The following is a 17657-nucleotide window of genomic DNA, read 5'->3' on the forward strand; positions in this document are numbered from 1 at the left end:
AAGGATTAATCAACAGGAGTATTTCTGAATCTTTTTGGATGTCAGAGTTCTTAATACCAGACATAGATAAAATGACATATTTCTTGATCAGGCCATGGAAGTTAAAGGTTTGTATAGGGGTGATTTTTAAATGGAAATAAAAGATGTGATCTGTGAAGAAATTGGTATTTGAATCACAGGGTAAGAAGAGGGGTAGGCATTGATTCTCCTTTTGATTTGAAATAAATTACTAGGAGACCCAAATCTTTCAGTGGCAGAATGCACCGTAAAAGTGTCAGAGCTGATAAGAGTACTTTGAATTTTAATAATTATCTTTTTGAATGCAGTTGAGAATATTTTACAGCTGCTCCATTTATTTCAATACAGCCTCAAAATTGAGTATGCTGTCCCAGTACCCAGAAGGCAATTTTCCTACCTAGATATTTAAATATATTTTCTCCATTTTCATTTCTTTAAACACATCTATGATACAGTCCTGTCTTTCAACATAGTCATAAACATACTTTACAAATATATCTATGTATGGCTCATAGGATCTACAGGAAAGAAGGAAGAATCTATTATTTCAAAAATGTTGTTTTCTTGAAAGAATGAATCTTTACTCTGCAAAATCCGTATATGGTAAGGGATCTAAATCTCTGAAAAAAATCTTACTGAAGAAGGAAGAAAAGAGAAGGGTGTATTTTTCCATAAGACTTAAAAAGAAAAGAAAACAGAAGATACATAAAGAAATATTTCCTTGTACAGGAAGATAAAGAAAGATGGGATCTTTTCCCCAAATCAAACCTTACATAAAAGCACTGCACTGGCATCGGGTTCTTTACCACTAGCACCACCTGGGAAGCCCCCACAGAAAAGCAGAGATAGATAACAAGAGATTAAAGCAGAGTTCTTCTGCTTACTGCGGGTGGGGATTGGGGAGGGGTGAGAGGTGGGGAAGGTAAGTCCAAATAAAGACTCTTCCCTCCACCCCACTTGCAGCCAAGCTGTGCAGGAAGTGGATTCTGTAGAGCTCAGTGCTGAAATCACTGTATTAAGAAAAGAAAAATTATCAAATGCTTCTTTTTCCAGAATGGTAGGTTTTGAATGTATAGTTGAACTGATGGCAATGGCTATGTGTCCAGTCTCTTTGGAGGAATCTCATCATCTTTTCCTCTGCTGGTTTCCACTCTTTGTGTTCACTGCTGCGCACTGTTACTCTGTACCCTCTGCCTCCCCAGTCCTACTCATTCTTCAAGGTTCAGCTCAAAACCTATGTCTTACCTGTAACATCTTTCCGGTTGGGTACAATCACGCCCTATTCTGAAATCCAGTCATTGCCCTTCATTTATATTTGTATTGTGAAGTGAAAGTGAAAGTGTTAGTCGCTCTGACTCTTTGTCTGACTCTTCGCTAGCGCATGGACTGTAGCCTGCCAGGCTCCTCTGTCCACGGAATTCTCCAGGCAAGAATACTGGAGTGGGTTGCCATTTCCTTCTCCAGGGGATCTTCCCGACCCAAGGACTGAACCCAGTTCTCCATTGCAGGCAGATTCTTTACTATCTGAGCCACCAGGGAATTAATTAATTAAAGGTTTACTGTTGAATGCACAGGTGTGGCAATAGGTATTAGAGATACGGTGAGAAGGAATGGGACAGAAAAGGTCCCTGCCCTTTAGAGAACTTATCTAGTGGCAGGTGGTGGTGGTGGAACAGACAGTAAAAAAGTAAACAAATAAATGACATAAGTGCAGATTATGAAAACTGCCATAAAAGGAATAAAGTGAATGAAGTGATAAAGAGTGCCTGTACCTCTGTGTGTATTTTATTTTACTGGAGTATATGCTCTACAGTGTTGTGTCCGTTTCTGCTGTGCAGCAAAGTGAATCAGCTATCCATATACATATATCCCTTCTTTTTGGGATTTCCTTCCCATTTAGGTCCCCCCAGAGCACTGAGTAGAGTTTCCTGTGCTATACAGGAGGTTCACATTAGTTATCTATTTTATAAACGGTGGTGTGTACATGTCAATCCCAACCTCCCAACATCTGTGCATCTGCAAATGGTGTGACTGGAGGCTGCGTTGGGGCACGGTGCGGGGCTGGCACATGAGCCGAGAGGCGTGGGAGGCTTGGGGTCTATGACATGAAGTCCAGAATATCTGAGGAACAGAAAACAGAAGCCAAGGAACAGGTCAGATTAGAGTGTCAAGGGGCAGAAAGGATGGGGGAGCTGAGGATGGGGGAGCAGCTGGGATCAAGGAAAGTGATCTTGGCACTGTTGAGAACCTGGATGTACGGAGGTCCTTTGTGGAGGTCCCTCAAGGTCACAAGCTTTTCTAGGAGAGAGCCCTCATCCAGATTCATCTTTGTGTCCCCACAGAACCTAGAACAGGATTTTGCCCGTGGGAAGTGCTCTGTAATTAATGATAAAACAAGGAATAAAGCCCCAACTAATTCTAATCCAACTAATGAAGACTTCTCTGATTTAGCCAAATACCCTCATTTTTGCCTGAACCCCAGTAAGAGCTTCTGCCAGACCAGTGTAACATCCTAGGATTTTACCCTAATTCTGTTGTAGATGTTTGGTAACTTGATTTCTCGCTCTCTTGGAGATGTAAGGAATTGTTGAAGAGCAAAGGTGGGGTGTGGAAGCTGTATTTTTCTTGGTGATTCCCTTTTTTTTTTTTTTTTTTTGATTCCTTTGTCTTTTTGTCTTCATGGCCTACAAGCTGAATGGCATGAATCTGTGGAGCTGGTTTCAAAAATACAACGTCTCCAAATGCATACAGCCCGTGCCCCAGTGGTGTCCTGATAACCCAGCTTTGTGGGGGGGTCAGGAGTGAGGAGGGGAGAAATCTGAATTTGTAGCCTTGTCTGTTTCTGCTGTGTAAATAATTCCACTGGATTGCCACATTTCCTATTTAATGACCAGTTCTGGGAACTCCAGCACACAGCTGTGACCTCCAGCTTGGTGCCCATCGCCTGCAGCTGCCTGTCAGAACATCTTCCTGGTGAACTGCACTTCATTCTGGTTGCCACTTGACAAGAGACCCAGAGAACATGTTGAAGGCTGTGAGAGGAGCTGCAAAGATGATGAAATGTCTGGTGCCCAAGTAAGCAGGCGGGTGAAAGCCGCCATTTCACTTGTTCTCTGAAGCCAACAACGGGTAGCAAACTGCTGAGCTGGCCCCTCCTCTTTACTCATTCTTTTTTTCTTTTGCTAAAATATTTATTTATTTGCCTGTACCTGGTCTTTGTTGTGGCATGCAGGATCTTTAGTTGCGGCATGTGAACTCTTAGTGGCAGCATGTGGGATCTAGTTCCTTGACCAGGGATCGAACCCATGCCCCCTGCATTGGGAGCATGGAGTCTTAGCCACTGGACCACCAGGGACGTCCCTCCTCTTCAGTCATTCTTGAGGAGGCAAGGAAGCAGCCTAGACATGCGGGGAGGGAAGCTATTTTTGTTTCTCTCTCTCTTTTTTTTTTTGCCTTGAAGGAAACCAGGTATGTTTTGAGGTATAACTGCAGCAAACCTCTGCCTCCTGTCAAGTTCACCAGGTACTCTTAGGTTGTCCCCCACCCTATATGAAAGTTGCAGGTCTGGGTATTCTGGGTGCAGCAGGCCCAGCCTGGCTGACAGTAATCATGGTGTTTGACGAAAACATTGCTCCCTTCTGATCACAGCTCTGTGCATATGGTTCTTCTTTGGCATCTGGGGCAATGTTCTAGGAGAAAATCACTGCATGATGAATCCTTGTAGTTTGAAGATGAATCAAAGATGCTCTGAGAAATGCCGAGGAGATAGAAAGGACAAGAAGGGGGACTCTCTGGGAGGTGCATGAGGGTGGGAAGGTTGGCTCTGCCTCTCACAGTGGATAAGAGTGAGGTAAGGGATTTAGGGGCAAATATTTCAAGCCATACGTGCAAAAATATTGGCTTACCTTCTTCTAAGTTAAAACTCAGGGACGAGGTTCTGGAGTCAAAGCCTTGCACTCTTAAATGAGAAAGACCTGGGTGTGTGTGTTAGTTTCCTATTGCTGCTGTAACAAATTACCACAGCCTTGGTGGCTTAAAACAACACAGACTTATCTTACTGTTTTGGAGTTTGGCAGTCTGGAGTGGGACTCAACTGGGCTGAAATCAAGGCGTTGGCATAGCTGTTTTCCTTTCTGAAGGCTCTGGGGAAAAATCTGTTTCCTTGCCTTTTCCTGCTTTGAGAGGCTACCCACATAGGGATCCCTCCCTCCATCTTTACAAGCCAGTGGAGCTGTGTCTCTGTCTGACTGATTTCCGTAGCTCAAATCTCCCTCTGCTTCTCCTTCTGACCTCCCTCTTCTACTTCCAAGGACCCTTGTGGTCATATAGGTCCACCAGAATCATCTAGGATAATCTCCCTATTTAAGGCCAATGGCTTAGTAATCTTAATTTCATCTGTATCTTTATATTGCCCGTTGCCCTGTAGGGTAACATATTTATACTAATAGGTCTTGAGGATTAGGACATGGACATCTTTGAAAGCCCATTATTACGCTTAATGACTTTATTCTGGATTCCAATCCAGTATCTTCAGAGTTATGTAGTCGTGGACAAGCCATTAACCTTTTAAAAACGCTCATTAGATAGGGGGGTAATAGGAGTCCCTTCCTCGTGGGCTTTTGGTGACAATTAGTTGCAGTAATATGTGCCATGTGCTGAAAAGAGTGCCTGGCACATGCTAAACACTCAGTGAACTTAGCTAGTTTCATTTTAGACTTTCATTATGCTTGCTCACTTTGGCTCTGGATCAGAGACCCCTCTTTCAGCTCCCACAGAAACCTGTCCTTCCTGACCACACCCCACCCCACACTGCAGTGTCACCCTCTGCTTATGTGTCTCTTTATCAAATAGAATTCCCTGACACTAGGCGGATTAGCTTATGTCTCTTTGTAATTCCTTCCTGCCTGGGACAGAAGAGGCTTCCCAGTGAAAGACTGGGTTGAAATGTGTTACGACTGAGAGTGAAAAGTGATTTTGATCCCCCTTTTTATTTTTGGACAAAAAATTCCACAAAAGGTCACGGATAAAGTTATCTCATCTGCATCATTTTCTCCGACAACATTTTCTTCACACTTTTTGGGACATCCTACTGTTTGTCTTTTATGGAACATGTTTAGGTTAAACAAAAATATTATGACTACATGCATTAATTGATGAAAATTGCTTATTTTAGAAAGTCATTATTAATGAGAACATCTAGAAAGTAACTGATCATTCAGCTATCACTATTACCAAATTACTGGTCTACTTTTTCACAGTTGTACTTTGGAGACAAAGAGTAATACTGAAGTACTACTGTGTTGGCAGAAGTGAATAAACTGCCAATAAAATTTTAATAAAAACCTGTATATCCTTTCTTCCCAGATGCTACTGTGATTTTGGTGGGGTATGTCAGCATATCCTTTATAGTGGGCATGTGTCCGTTCATGCTCAGTTGCTCAGTCATGTCTAATTCTTTGTGACCCTGTGGACTGTAGCCTGCCAGGCTCCTCTGTCCATGAGATTTTCCAAGCAAGAATACTGGACTGGGTTGCCATTTCCTACCCCAGGGGATCTTCCTAACCCAGGGATTGAACCTGCATCTCTTGTGTCTCTTGCATTGGTAGGCGGATTCTTTACCACTGTACCACTTGGGAAGCCCTAATTAGTGGGCATGAGCTATAATTAAATAAAGATATATTATTAAATGCTCATGTAGGAGTTTAAAAACATGATCTGGATACAGAGTATAAAGATGTGATCACCTTGATTGGGAGGGAAGAGACACTTAAAAGAGATAAGATCCTTTTACAGAGCTTGTTGAAGAGGAAAAATGAGATCTGGCAGGAGATTAAAATGTCTTAATTAAGATGACAGGCTCAAAGTACCTCAAGGGGAGTATACAGATTCTCAGGCTACATAAACCAGAGAAAGTCTTCTCTGAAGGAAAAATCCAGAAAAAGCTGGCTTTTAGGTGGCTATGGATATAATGTCAGATCACAGTAGGCAGACATTCTCTCCTTCAAGATCTAGGAAATTGAGAGTGGGAAGGGCAAGCACATATTTCCATCAGAGCATTTACACCTTCCTGTAACACAGGCTGATGCATGCATCTTCTTCTCTAGACTTAAGGTAGTGAGGGCATGCACTGAGCTTTAATTTCTGTGTATAGAGGATCTAAAACTCTACCTGGCATATGCTGCTGCTAAGTCGCTTCAGTCGTGTCCAACTGTGCGACCCCATAGATGGCAGTCCACCAGGCTCCCCGTACCCGGGATTCTCCAGGCAAGAACACTGCAGTGGGTTGCCATTTCCTTCTCCAAGGCATGAAAGTGAAAAGTCAAAGTGAAGTCGCTCAGTCGTGTCTGACTCTTAGCGACCTCATGGACTGCAGCCTTCCAGGATCCTCCGTTCATGTGATTTTCCAGGCAAGAGTACTGGAGTGGGGTGCCGTTGCCTTCTCCCACCTGGCATATAGAAAACACTAATAAGTATATGCTGTTGAATAAAAGAGCTGGTCTCATAGAATTTAAGAGCCAGTGGGAGCAAAGAGACTAGTGGTCTCCAGACTGATGGTCTCAAAATCTATCTGGACATCAGAATCACCTGTGGAGTGAGTGTGTGTGAGGGGAGTTCTTTTTTAAGAATACTGATTCTAGAATACAGAGAGGATACACCATTTATGACCTCCTTGGGACATAGCTCAAAGTACTCTCCTAATTAGACTCAACACTTTCTCCCTACAATTAGGAACAAGGCAGGATGTCTGTTATTACCACTTCCATTCAACATGGAATTGGAAGTTCTATAAGATAAGAAAAAGAAATAAAAGCCATAGAGATTAGAAAAGAAATAAAACTCTCCCTTTATTACCAATGCCATGATTGTCTTCACAGGAAACTCCAAGAATCTACAAAGAAATTCCTAGAACTAGTGAGTGAGTTTATCAAGGTCATAGGATACAAAGTTGATGTACAAAAAACAACCATATTCCTATATGTAAGCCTTAAATATTGAAATTTTCATGTTCAAAAGCACACAGGAAAAGAAATACAGTTATAGGACTAAAAAAATATGCAGGATGCTTGTGTTCAAAGCTAAAAAACAATAAAGAAATAAAAGAAGACTTAAATAGAGATATTTATTATTTTTCTGGATTATAAACTGAACACTTTTAAGATGTTAATTTTATTCACAGTGATCTATAGATGTAATGCAATCAGTGAAAATAGACATTGACAAGATGATTCTAACATGTATGTGCAAAGGCAAAAGAAATAAATAAGAAAGCTAAGACAATTTTAAAAAGAACAAAGTTGGAAGACTTGTATCACCTGATTTCAAACTTATTAAAAACCCTCAGTAATCAAGAGAATGTGATAATGCAAAAGGATAAACACGTAGATCGTTGGAATGGAAATGTGAGTCAGAAATAAATGTAGGGTTAACTGATTTTTGGCAAAGGTGCAAGGTGATGAGACAAAGAGAAAAAAGTCTTTTAAATAAATTCTGTTGGAACTATTGGATATCCATAAGCAAAAATATGAACCTTGACCAATACTTATACTTTGTACAAATATGAACTGAAATGGATCATAAACCTCTATATAAAATCTAAAACTATAAACCTTTTAGAAGAAAAACTCTGTGACCTGGGATTAGGCAAAGAGTTATTAGATGTGATACTATAAGGATGATACATGAAGGAAAAAATGGATAAATTAGACTTCATCAAAATGAAAACTTTGCTCTGTGAAGGATCATGGTAAGGGAATGAAAAGATACTCTGCCCCTTGGGAGAAAAATATTTGCAAATCACCTAACTGACAAAGGGTTTGTATCCAGTATATAGCAAGGATACTTAAAACTCACCAATAAGCAAGCAAATGAACCAATTAAGACGTAGAAAATTTTTTGAAAAGATCCCTCAATGGAACTACATAGGTGGCAAATAAGCACATGAAAAGATACTCAACATCATTAGTTATTCAATCAGGTCAGTCACTCAGTCATGTCTGACTTTGCAACCCCATGGACTGCAGCGCGCCAGGCTTCCCTGTCCATCACTAACTTCTGGAGCTTGCTCAGACTCATGTCCATCGAGTTGGTGAGGCCATCCAACCATCTCATCCCTGGTTGTCCCCTTCTTCCCCTTTGCACATATATGTTAGAATCATCTTGTCAATGTCTATAAAATCCCAACTGCTATTTTTATTGATTGCATTAAATCTATAGATCCCTTTGAAGAAAATTAACATTTTAAAAGTGTTCAGTTTATAATCCAGAAAAATAATAAATATCTCAATCTTTGATAGTAACAGGGTCTTTTCTAATGAGTCAGTTCTTCGAATCAGGTGGCCAAAGTATTGGAGCTTCAGCTTTAGCATCAGTCCTTCCAATGAATATTCAGGACTAGTTTCTTTTAGGCTTGAAATCAGTTATTATTAGGGAAATAGAAATTAAAAGTACTACACATGATTTAAAATAGCTTAAAACAAAACAAAACAACAAAAACTTAGCCATATCAAGTCCTGGAATGACTACAGAACAACCAAACGCTCCTATATTGCTGTTGAGAATACAATTTCAGAAGCAGTGTGCATTTCTTTTATAGGTAGGGAAACATGCACTCAGTCTGGGACCCAGCAAACCCAGTCCGATGTATTCACCCAAGTGAAACAATAACTTCCATTCACAAAAAACCTGTAGGCCAGTATTTATAGTTGCTTGATTCACAATTGCCCTGAACTGGAAATAACCTAAGCTTCCTTCAACTGTGAGCGGATAAATAACTCATAGTACAGTCACACAATAAAAAGGGATAAACCACTGATGGACTCAACAACACTGATACATCTCACATGCATTGTAGTCAGTGAAAGCAGCCAGTCTTGAAAGGCTACCTACTGTATGATCCCTCTGCTGTGACATTTTGAACAGACAAAACTGTGAGGCAGAAAACGTATCTCCGGATTCCACGGGTTAGGGTTAGGGGCAGGGCTTGATGGAGACAAGGAGCAGCGGCATTTTTGGAGTGACGGCACCGTTTTGAATCTTGATGGTGGTGATGGGTTTATCAAAATTTATAGCATGGTCCCTTTAAAAAAGGAACTTTGTACATAAATTTTAAAAACCAATTTGAAAAGAGCCTTCCATGGCTTTGTATTGTTCTTAGAATAAATTCCAAGGTAGACTAAATTTTCAGAGAAGGCAATGGCACCCCACTCCAGCACTCTTGCCTGGAAAATCCCATGGACGGAGGAGCCTGGTGGGCCACAGTCCATGGGGTCGCTAAGAGTCGGACAAGACTCAGCGACTTCACTTTCACTTTCATGCATTGGAGAAGGAATGGCAACCCACTGCAGTGTTCTTGCCTGGAGAATCCCAGGGACGAGGGAGCCTAGTGGGCTGCTGTCTATGGGGTCGCACAGAGACACGACTGAAGCGACTTAGCAGCAGCAGCAGCAGACTAAATTTTATGTTCTTTATCCTGACTTGCAAAGCAATGCGTGACCTGACCCTGCTTCTCTGCCCACACTGTCTTTCACCCTCCCCCCTTGCCCACTAGACAGAACTCATTTAATGCACCAACTCAATGGATGATGAGACACCAATTTGCTAGAGCAAATCCAGCGATGGTTTGTGCTGTTACTGTGGTTGTGGAGCCAGGTGGCCGCACCTTCTGTCACTACCTCGGATTGAATCTCTCAAGTTGCTCTTGGGTATGGCCCTACAGTGTCTCACCTCCCACCATTTGCCTTGCGCCTTCCGCCTTGGGACTTCCCTAACCGGTAGTGCTGATCAGTTAACATCGAGCAACATGAGAAAGGAGCCTGCAAGTGAATGTTCTCTTCCTTCCCCACCAGGACTATTTCCCCTGACCCTGTCAGATGTTTGAAGCTTCAGAAGCATCACATTGCTTCTCTGTAGACCAGCAGTCAGCATCTTCCCTTTTGAACCCTTCTTTAGCCTATTCACTAATGCCTCCATGCTGCCTCCTACAATCCCACCATGCTTCCTGCAGCCTCTAGCACAGTCACCAGCTGTGTAACTCATTTCTTTGTAGTTACTGTCTCTGTCGGAGAAGGCAATGGCAACCCACTCCAGTACTCTTGCCTGGAAAATCCCATGGATGGAGGAGCCTGGTGGGCTGCAGTCCATGGGGTCGCTAAGAGTCAGACACGACTGAGCGACTTCACTTTCACTTTTCACTTTTCACTTTCATGCATTGGAGAAGGAAATGGCAACCCACTCCAGTGTTCTTGCCTGGAAAATCCCATGGATGGAGGAGCCTGGTGGGCTGCAGTCCATGGGGTCGCTAAGAGTCGGACATGACTGAGCGACTTCACTTTCACTTTTCACTTTCATGCATTGGAGAAGGAAATGGCAACCCACTCCAGTGTTCTTGCCTGGAGAATCCCAGGGACGGGGGAGCCTGGTGGGCTGCCGTCTATGGGGTCGCACAGAGTCGGACACGACTGAAGCGACTTAGCAGCAGCAGCAGCAGCAGCTCTCTCTGTCTTCCTGACTCCTCTTTTCTCTCCATCCTTTCCTGAGATTGCACTTTCCTATAGTTTTGTCACCTAACCGATTGCTTGGGCTCAACTTTCTAGGCAGTTCAGCCAAAGACACCCAATAAGCTTCAGTCACATTCGTTTTCTTTGTGTTCCCAGAATGAGCTGTGTATTTCTTCCCTCAGATTAGAGCTTTGGCTCTGTGTTTCTTCTGCTTGGCTCTCTCCCTAGTTGTTCCAGCTTATCACTCTATGTGGAGTCTTGACATAGCACTCATTTGATGTGGATCTTGTGTGTTCTATCTATGTATCTATCATCTATCTTTTCTTTTCTTTCATTAAACTAGAAGCCCCACCAGAATATGAATCTTGTCTGCTTTGTTTATTGCTATATCCTGAGAAACTAGAATAGTTTAAAGCCTTGTTAGGAGGCTTTAGGAAATATTTGTGGAGTAGATAAATGAATGAATGTATGCCACCGTAGCCCTGCTGCTGCTGCTGCTAAGTCGCTTCAGTTGTGTCCGACTCTGTGCGACCCCATAGATGGCAGCCCACCAGGCTCCTCTGTCCCTGGGATTCTCCAGGCAAGAACACTGGAGTGGGTTGCCATTTCCTTCTCCAATGCATGAAAGTGAAAAGTCAAAGTGAGGTCGCTCAGTCGTGTCCGACTCTTAGCGACCCCATGGACTGCAGCCTACCAGGCTCCTCTGTTCATGGGATTTTCCAGGCAAGAGTACTGGAGTGGGGTGCCATTGCCTTCTCCTCACGTCCACTAGGATGGTATAAACTTGAAAAATGGCAAATAACAAGTGTCGGCAAGAATGTGGAGAAATTGGAATGTTCACACACTGCTGGTGAGACTCTAAAATGGTGCAGCTGCTTTGGAAACCAGTGTAGAAGTTCCTCAAATGTTAAACTTAGAATTACCATGTGACTCAATATTTCCACTCCGAGATAGACTCCCATGAGAAACATACATCCACACAAAAACCTATACATGAATGTTCACAGCAGCATTATTTAAAATAGCCCCAAAGTGCAAACAACCTAAATGTTCATCAACTGAAAAAAAGGATGAAAGAAGATATCTATACCATAGGATACCGTTTGTTCATAAAAAGGAATGAAGTACTGTTGACATGGATGAACCTTGAAAACAGTATGCTTTACGTGAAAGAAAGCAGTCACAAAAGATTTCATATTGTATGAAGAGTTCATTTATATGAAGGGCCACAGTGGGCAAATCCATAGAGAAAGATTAGTGTTTGCCAGGGCCTGGGGGTTGGGAAAGAAAAAGAAAATGAGTGCTGATAAGCATGACATTTCTTTTTTAGGGGATGAAAATCAGTTCTAAAATTGATTGTGGTGATAATTGTACAGCTCTGTGAATATTCTACAAATATCAAATTGTATACTTTAAATGGGTGAATTGAATGCTATATGAGTTGTATTTTAACAAAGATTTTTTTAAAAAAGCAGAGACTATTAAAATTAAAACTAGAGAAAGTGGGTTTTTAAACCATTCTCAGAGACACTCCCACCCCAAGCACTGCCATCTTCTGCCCATCAGGGTTCTTCCTGCAGTCTGTAGGCGATGACCTCAATGATACAGACCACAGGTTACAAAATGATGACCTAGGGACATTTTGTGGCCTACAAACTCTTCTTCTTCTGTTTTTTTAGTGCACAGAGCATTAAAAAAATTTTTTTTAAGTTGCCAACATTTTAAAATTAGAAGAGTTCACACTAAATAGGGGTTTTTGGCTTCTTCATGGGGGGCGGGGATGGGGAGGGCAACAAAACAAAATAAAAAATAAGCAATCCCAGTTCGATGGCTACACTGGACCTGTATTTTCCACGTGGAAAAATGAGACTGTCTCTTTTAGGGCTTGTTGTTCTTCCCTGTTTGGCCCTGTATCAGCAGCCTGAATCACTTCTTTGTTACTTCTTTTTAATCCTTTTGGGATATTTAAGTTTGCAACACCTGCACAGACCTTTCCCAGCATCAGAACTTTTTTGTCATTCCATTGCCTCAGGCTCAGCTGGATGATTGGCTAATTCCTGGTTTTCCAATCCTGGTTGCCTGAATCTCCTGGGATTCTTGTAAAATGTCTGCAAGCGAGACTGCAACCCAGTTAAACTGGAACCTATTGGGGCAGGCTGGCTTACCAAAAAATCCAACTCTCTAGGTTCCAAAGTGTATCCAGGGAGGTGAAGCAGTTGGGCTAATGTGCTAATTCAATTCAAGAGCAAACTGTAGTGTCCAATAATGGTTTAACAGCCTCTCTGGTAAGTTTTGTTTCTTAAGCTTCGCCTGAAGGAGTGGAAATGGAAGGCAGAACTAAGACTGTGGTTTTGGTCAGGTGAACCTTTTACCTGATTTTCAAATCAGAGTTGATGTCTGAATCTAAATGTAAGTGTCATTTTTTAACCACTAGTCATATTAAAAGATTTCGTAATCAGAACAAGTATGAGCAAGTCATGGTGCCTTTACAGCTTTGCATGGTGCCTTTTTGTTATTTTTATCAGCAAGCTTTTTAATCAATGAAATTGATTTGCTCTTCTGTGGGTTCTGGAAACGTTGACAAGTACAGGAAGTTATGGTGGCTTTTTGAGAGGTCATGAGTGGCCAACACAAGACAGGAATTGTGGTGGCAGTCACTCGATAAATATTGGTTGAATAAATTGATAAGAGATTTGCTGCTTCTCATCTCCAGTGGAGATGGACGATTTGGTGACATTCTCTGGTGGGCTACAGGAGGTGGGGGGAACATCGTGAGGAAGAGATCCCTTAGATGTCCTTTCCACCTTTTTGTTGAGTTCTGGTAGAGAAAAAACACTGGTTAGGCAAGGTGGCCCATCACCACCTTGTGGGTTTGTCCTTCTAAGGCTCCCTTGAACTTAACCTCTGCGTGGCGGAGACCCGAGGATCTCCCGGTCGACGCCCAGAAGATGCTCTGTGTTGAACCTGACCTTCCCACGGCCCAAACAGGCAAACAAATGGCGTCCCTTGGAAAGAATCAGTGTAGCCTGGCTAGAAGCCTGGCTGGAAGCTCGGCAGTGGGCTAGGAGTAGGGAGTACGACGGGGATAAGTCTAGCGGCTGCACCCAAGAAAATAGGGGTGTCCACTGCACCTGCAAACCCCACGCGCGCCTCGGCTTGGCCCCCTGCATCCCAGCCGGCTGCCCACCCTGGAGAGGCTGCCTGGGGGGCAGCAGTGTGTGTGCGTGTGTGTGTGTGTGCGTGCGTGTGTGTGTGTGTGTGTGTGTGTGTGTGTGTGGAGGTGGGGGGGCGGTGTCGGCGGCCGCTACAAGGGAGGCGGCGAGGGAGGCTGGGGAGGGGGGCGCGGCGGGCGGTGGCGCGGTCCAGGGGGAGGCGGGCGGAGGGAAGGCGCTGCCGCCGCCGCCTCACCCGCGGCGACACAGACGCCGGGAGCGGCCGAGGCGGTGAGTCGCAGCGCCTTCCCTCCGCTTCTCGGGAGCTGGAGCGGAGCCGGAGTTGCAGCCGGGCGGGTGTGCAGGGGCGAGGGCGCCAAGAGCAGCCGCCGCGGGAGCCGACGCTCTCGGGGCGCGGCGGGCGCAGGGGTGGGCGCGAGGGGCGCGCGGTCCTGGGCACCTGGTCCCCGCTGCCCTTCCCGGGTGCAGCTCATTCTGTCAGTTCCCCTGTCCTCCACTCAATGCCTCCGAGGGAAGATAGAACTAAACCAAAGACCCCGAGGAGAGTGGCAGGAAAGGAGAGACCAACTTTGCTAAGGGACGCGCAGAGGCGCGCAGGGCAGGCAGGATGGGGGCGCGCTGGGTCGGAAGGGGGCGTTCGTGCGCCTGGTGGCCCAGGACACCAGAAGCATCCTTCCGGGGGTCGGGGGAAGAGGTGGGGGTCGCGGGCACTCGCGGATTCCGGGGGGAGCCTCAGAGTCGGCCCTCCGAAGCCGCAGTGGGCGTGTACGAGGGGTGGGCTCCTGTAGAGGGGGCTTTAGGAACCACCAGAAGGCGCCAGGGAACCCCGATGAGGAAGTGGTCTGCATTGTGGACTCAGGACCTGAAGGATTTGTGTCTCTTGCCCTCGGAGACTCGGGAAGGGGTGTGCTGGGGAGATGTGTTTGAGTGTTTTTCAGTGCATACCAATTTATTTTTAGCTCCCAGAGAAGCAGGATGTGCAAAGTGGGTTGTATCAGCCGGGAGGGGCAGGAGGTCTCCCTGTCCGCAGGAAATACACAAGTTTCTTGCTGCAGATGCTTGCTTTAACTTTCATGCCTGGAGAAATGAAAGCTATTTGGCTGTCTGCTGGTCTCCCCGCAGGGCCGCTTTCTTCCTGCGGGTCTGTCTGGGGCTGCAGGCCCGGCGCGTGCGCTTCTGTTGTTGAGTGCAAGACCCAAATAATGATACTTATTCTGCTCCGTCCAGCAGCCGGTGCGAAACACAGAACCAGGGCTGCCGAGGTCTCACTCGCAGAGAAGGAAACCGCACAGGCTTGCTCAAAGTTTTCCCAGTTCTCGCTGATTTGAAAATGATAGACCTAAGCCTCTGTATTGCCAAGAGCAGACTTTGCTGTCCTGGTTTCTCAGACTTGATTGGAAAGGCTTGTGAGGTTTTTCTGTCCAGCTGGGAAATGATGTTCTAGGGTCTGATGTGGTGTGCAAGGCCACAGCAGAAGAGAAATGGATAGTATGGCAAAAGGGGTAGTGTGGATGTCCAGGTCAGGCTAGCGAGGGCTAATTACAGACTTGGGGATGGGGTTTCCTTCAGAAGAAGAGGCTTAAGAAGCTGAAATCCAAATGTTCAAAGATAACCAAGCCAGACCTCTGGAGATTGCCTTGAAATCTGCCCATTTCAGTCACTCAGCACCCATCCTGAATATTCTTTCTCTTTAAATGTGCTTAGGAGAGTGGGCTGTGAGGAGTGTGGACTTTGCAGCCAGACTGCGGGATATGAATTCTGGTTGGGACATGAATAGCTCTCAGGCTGTGGGCTCCTTGCTTAATCTCTCTGTGTTTCCTGATCTGTGATGTGAGGTTGACGCATACTAAAAAGCACAGACATTGCTTTGCTGACAAAGGTCCATATAGTCAAAGCAATGGTTTTTCCACTAGTTAAGTATGGATTTGAGAGTTGGACCATAAAGAAGGCTGAGCACCGAAGAATTGATCCTTTCGAATTGTGGTGCTGGAGAAGACTCTTGAGAGTCCCCGGGACTCAAGGAGATCAAACCAGTCAATCCTAAAGGAAATCAACCCTGAATATTCATTGGAAGGACTGATGCTGAAGTTGAAGCTCCAGTACTTTGGCCATGTGATGCAAAGAGCCTACTCACTGGAAGAGACCCTGATGCTGGGAAAGATTGAGGGCAGGAGGAGAATGGGGTGACAGAGGATGAGATGTTTTTTTTAAATTTTAAATTATATATATTATATTGAAGTATATAGTTGACTTATGAAGTTTGAACTCATCACTCTTATTACATTTGTTGATGTCTGCTGCTTTCTGTCAGTTCTTATTGTCACTGATTTAGTTTATAACTTCACCACCTCTTGCCTGAATTGCTCCAGTTGCCTTCACACTGGGCTTCTTGCTCCAAATCGACACTTTTGCTTCAATCGATTCTCTAAATTGCAACTAGAAAACTTGCTTTGAATGACCCTATACATGAGACAGCAAAAGAGACACAGATATAAAGAACAGACTTTTGAACTCTGTGGGGGAAGGCGAGAGTGGGAGGATTTGAGAGAACAGCATTGAAACATGTATATTACCATATGTGAAAGAGATCACCAGTCCAAGTTCAATGCACGAAACAGGGCACTCAAAACTGGTGCACTGGGACAACCCAGAGGGATGGGATGGGGAGGGGGGGGTTCGGGATGGGGGACACATGTACACCCATGGCTGATTCATGTCAATGTATGGCAAAAACCACCACAAAATTGTAAAGTAATTAGCCTCTAATTAAAATAAATAAATGAATTTCTAAAAAAAGAAGACTTGCTTTGAAAACAAAAATCTAAGCCAGTCATGCAGCCTAATTCCTTCAGAGGTTTTCTGTGGTTTTCAGGATAGAGTTTGGACTTCAAGACCTTTGTGACTGTACACTTGTCTCCTTGCCACCTTCATCTCCCAAGCCTCCCTGTGTGTAGCCTTGACTCAAGTCACTGAGTCTCAACACCTGCCATCTTCCCATCCTTTTTCGTCTGGTCAACTCCTATGCATTCTTCCCTGCTCAGCTGCAGTGACATTACCTTCCAGCAGACCTCTGGGTACCCGCCTCCTCCCCAGCTGACCGAACTACCCTTGTTTCATGCTGCAATTGCACCATACATGTACCCCTCTTATCACTCTGCATCATCTACATAGATCTTCCCAAGCTGCAAGTGCCTGGACAAGTGGATTGTTATTATATAAGTAATTGTTGGATGAATAAATGAACATCAGTCAACCAAAGTTCCTAGCTTCCCAGGTGGCGCTAGTAGTAAAAGAATCCACCTGCCGGTGCAGGAAACAGAGGAGACAATCCCTGGGTCAGGAAGATCTCCTGGAGAAGGGAATGGCCACCCACTTGTCTTCTTGCCTGGAGAATCCCATGGACAGAGGAGCCTGGCAGGCTACAGTCCATGGGGTTGCAGAGTCAGACATGACTGAAGCGACTTAGCAGGCATGCACAAAGCCAGAAGCAAACATGGAAAATAATAGAGAGGAAGACCAAACCAGTCTTTATATATATTACTCTGCAATTAAAAAAAAAAAAAACTTTGGAAAATATTAAGGAATCAAAGTTCAGTCGCTTAGTTGTGTCTGACTCTTTGCGATCCCATGGACTTCAGCATGTCAGCCTTCCCTGTCCTTCACCAATTCCCAGAGCTTACTCAAACCCATATCTATTGAGTCCATGATGACACCGTCTCATCCTCTGTCATCCCCTTCTCCTCCTGCTTTCAATCTTTCCCAGCATCAGGGTCTTTTCCAGTGAGTTGGCTCTTCACATCAGGTGCCAAAGTATTGGAGTTTCAGCTTCAGCATCAGTTCTTCCAATGAATATTCAGGTTTGATTTCCTTTAGGATGGACTGGTTTGATCTCCTTGCAGTCCAAGGGACTCAAAGGCTGGTCAAAAGAAATGTGGTAGACTCTTGTGGAACAATTTCAGAGATTTTTTTT

The 17657-nt window shown here is 44.4% G+C and overlaps 1 protein-coding gene across 1 annotated transcript in view; it reads left to right on the forward strand.

The window, feature by feature from the left end:
- Positions 1–13934: 13934 nt before the first annotated feature.
- The window catches only part of NCALD (neurocalcin delta), a 468360-nt gene continuing 464637 nt past the window's right edge, over positions 13935–17657 (forward strand). Inside the window, exon 1 of the mRNA XM_027561419.1 lies at positions 13935–13957. The gene's annotated coding sequence lies outside the window, so the exon portion shown is untranslated. The remainder of the gene's footprint in view (positions 13958–17657) is intronic.

This window comes from Bos indicus x Bos taurus, chromosome 14 (genome assembly GCF_003369695.1).
Source record: "Bos indicus x Bos taurus breed Angus x Brahman F1 hybrid chromosome 14, Bos_hybrid_MaternalHap_v2.0, whole genome shotgun sequence".
Taxonomy (NCBI): Eukaryota; Metazoa; Chordata; class Mammalia; order Artiodactyla; family Bovidae; genus Bos; species Bos indicus x Bos taurus.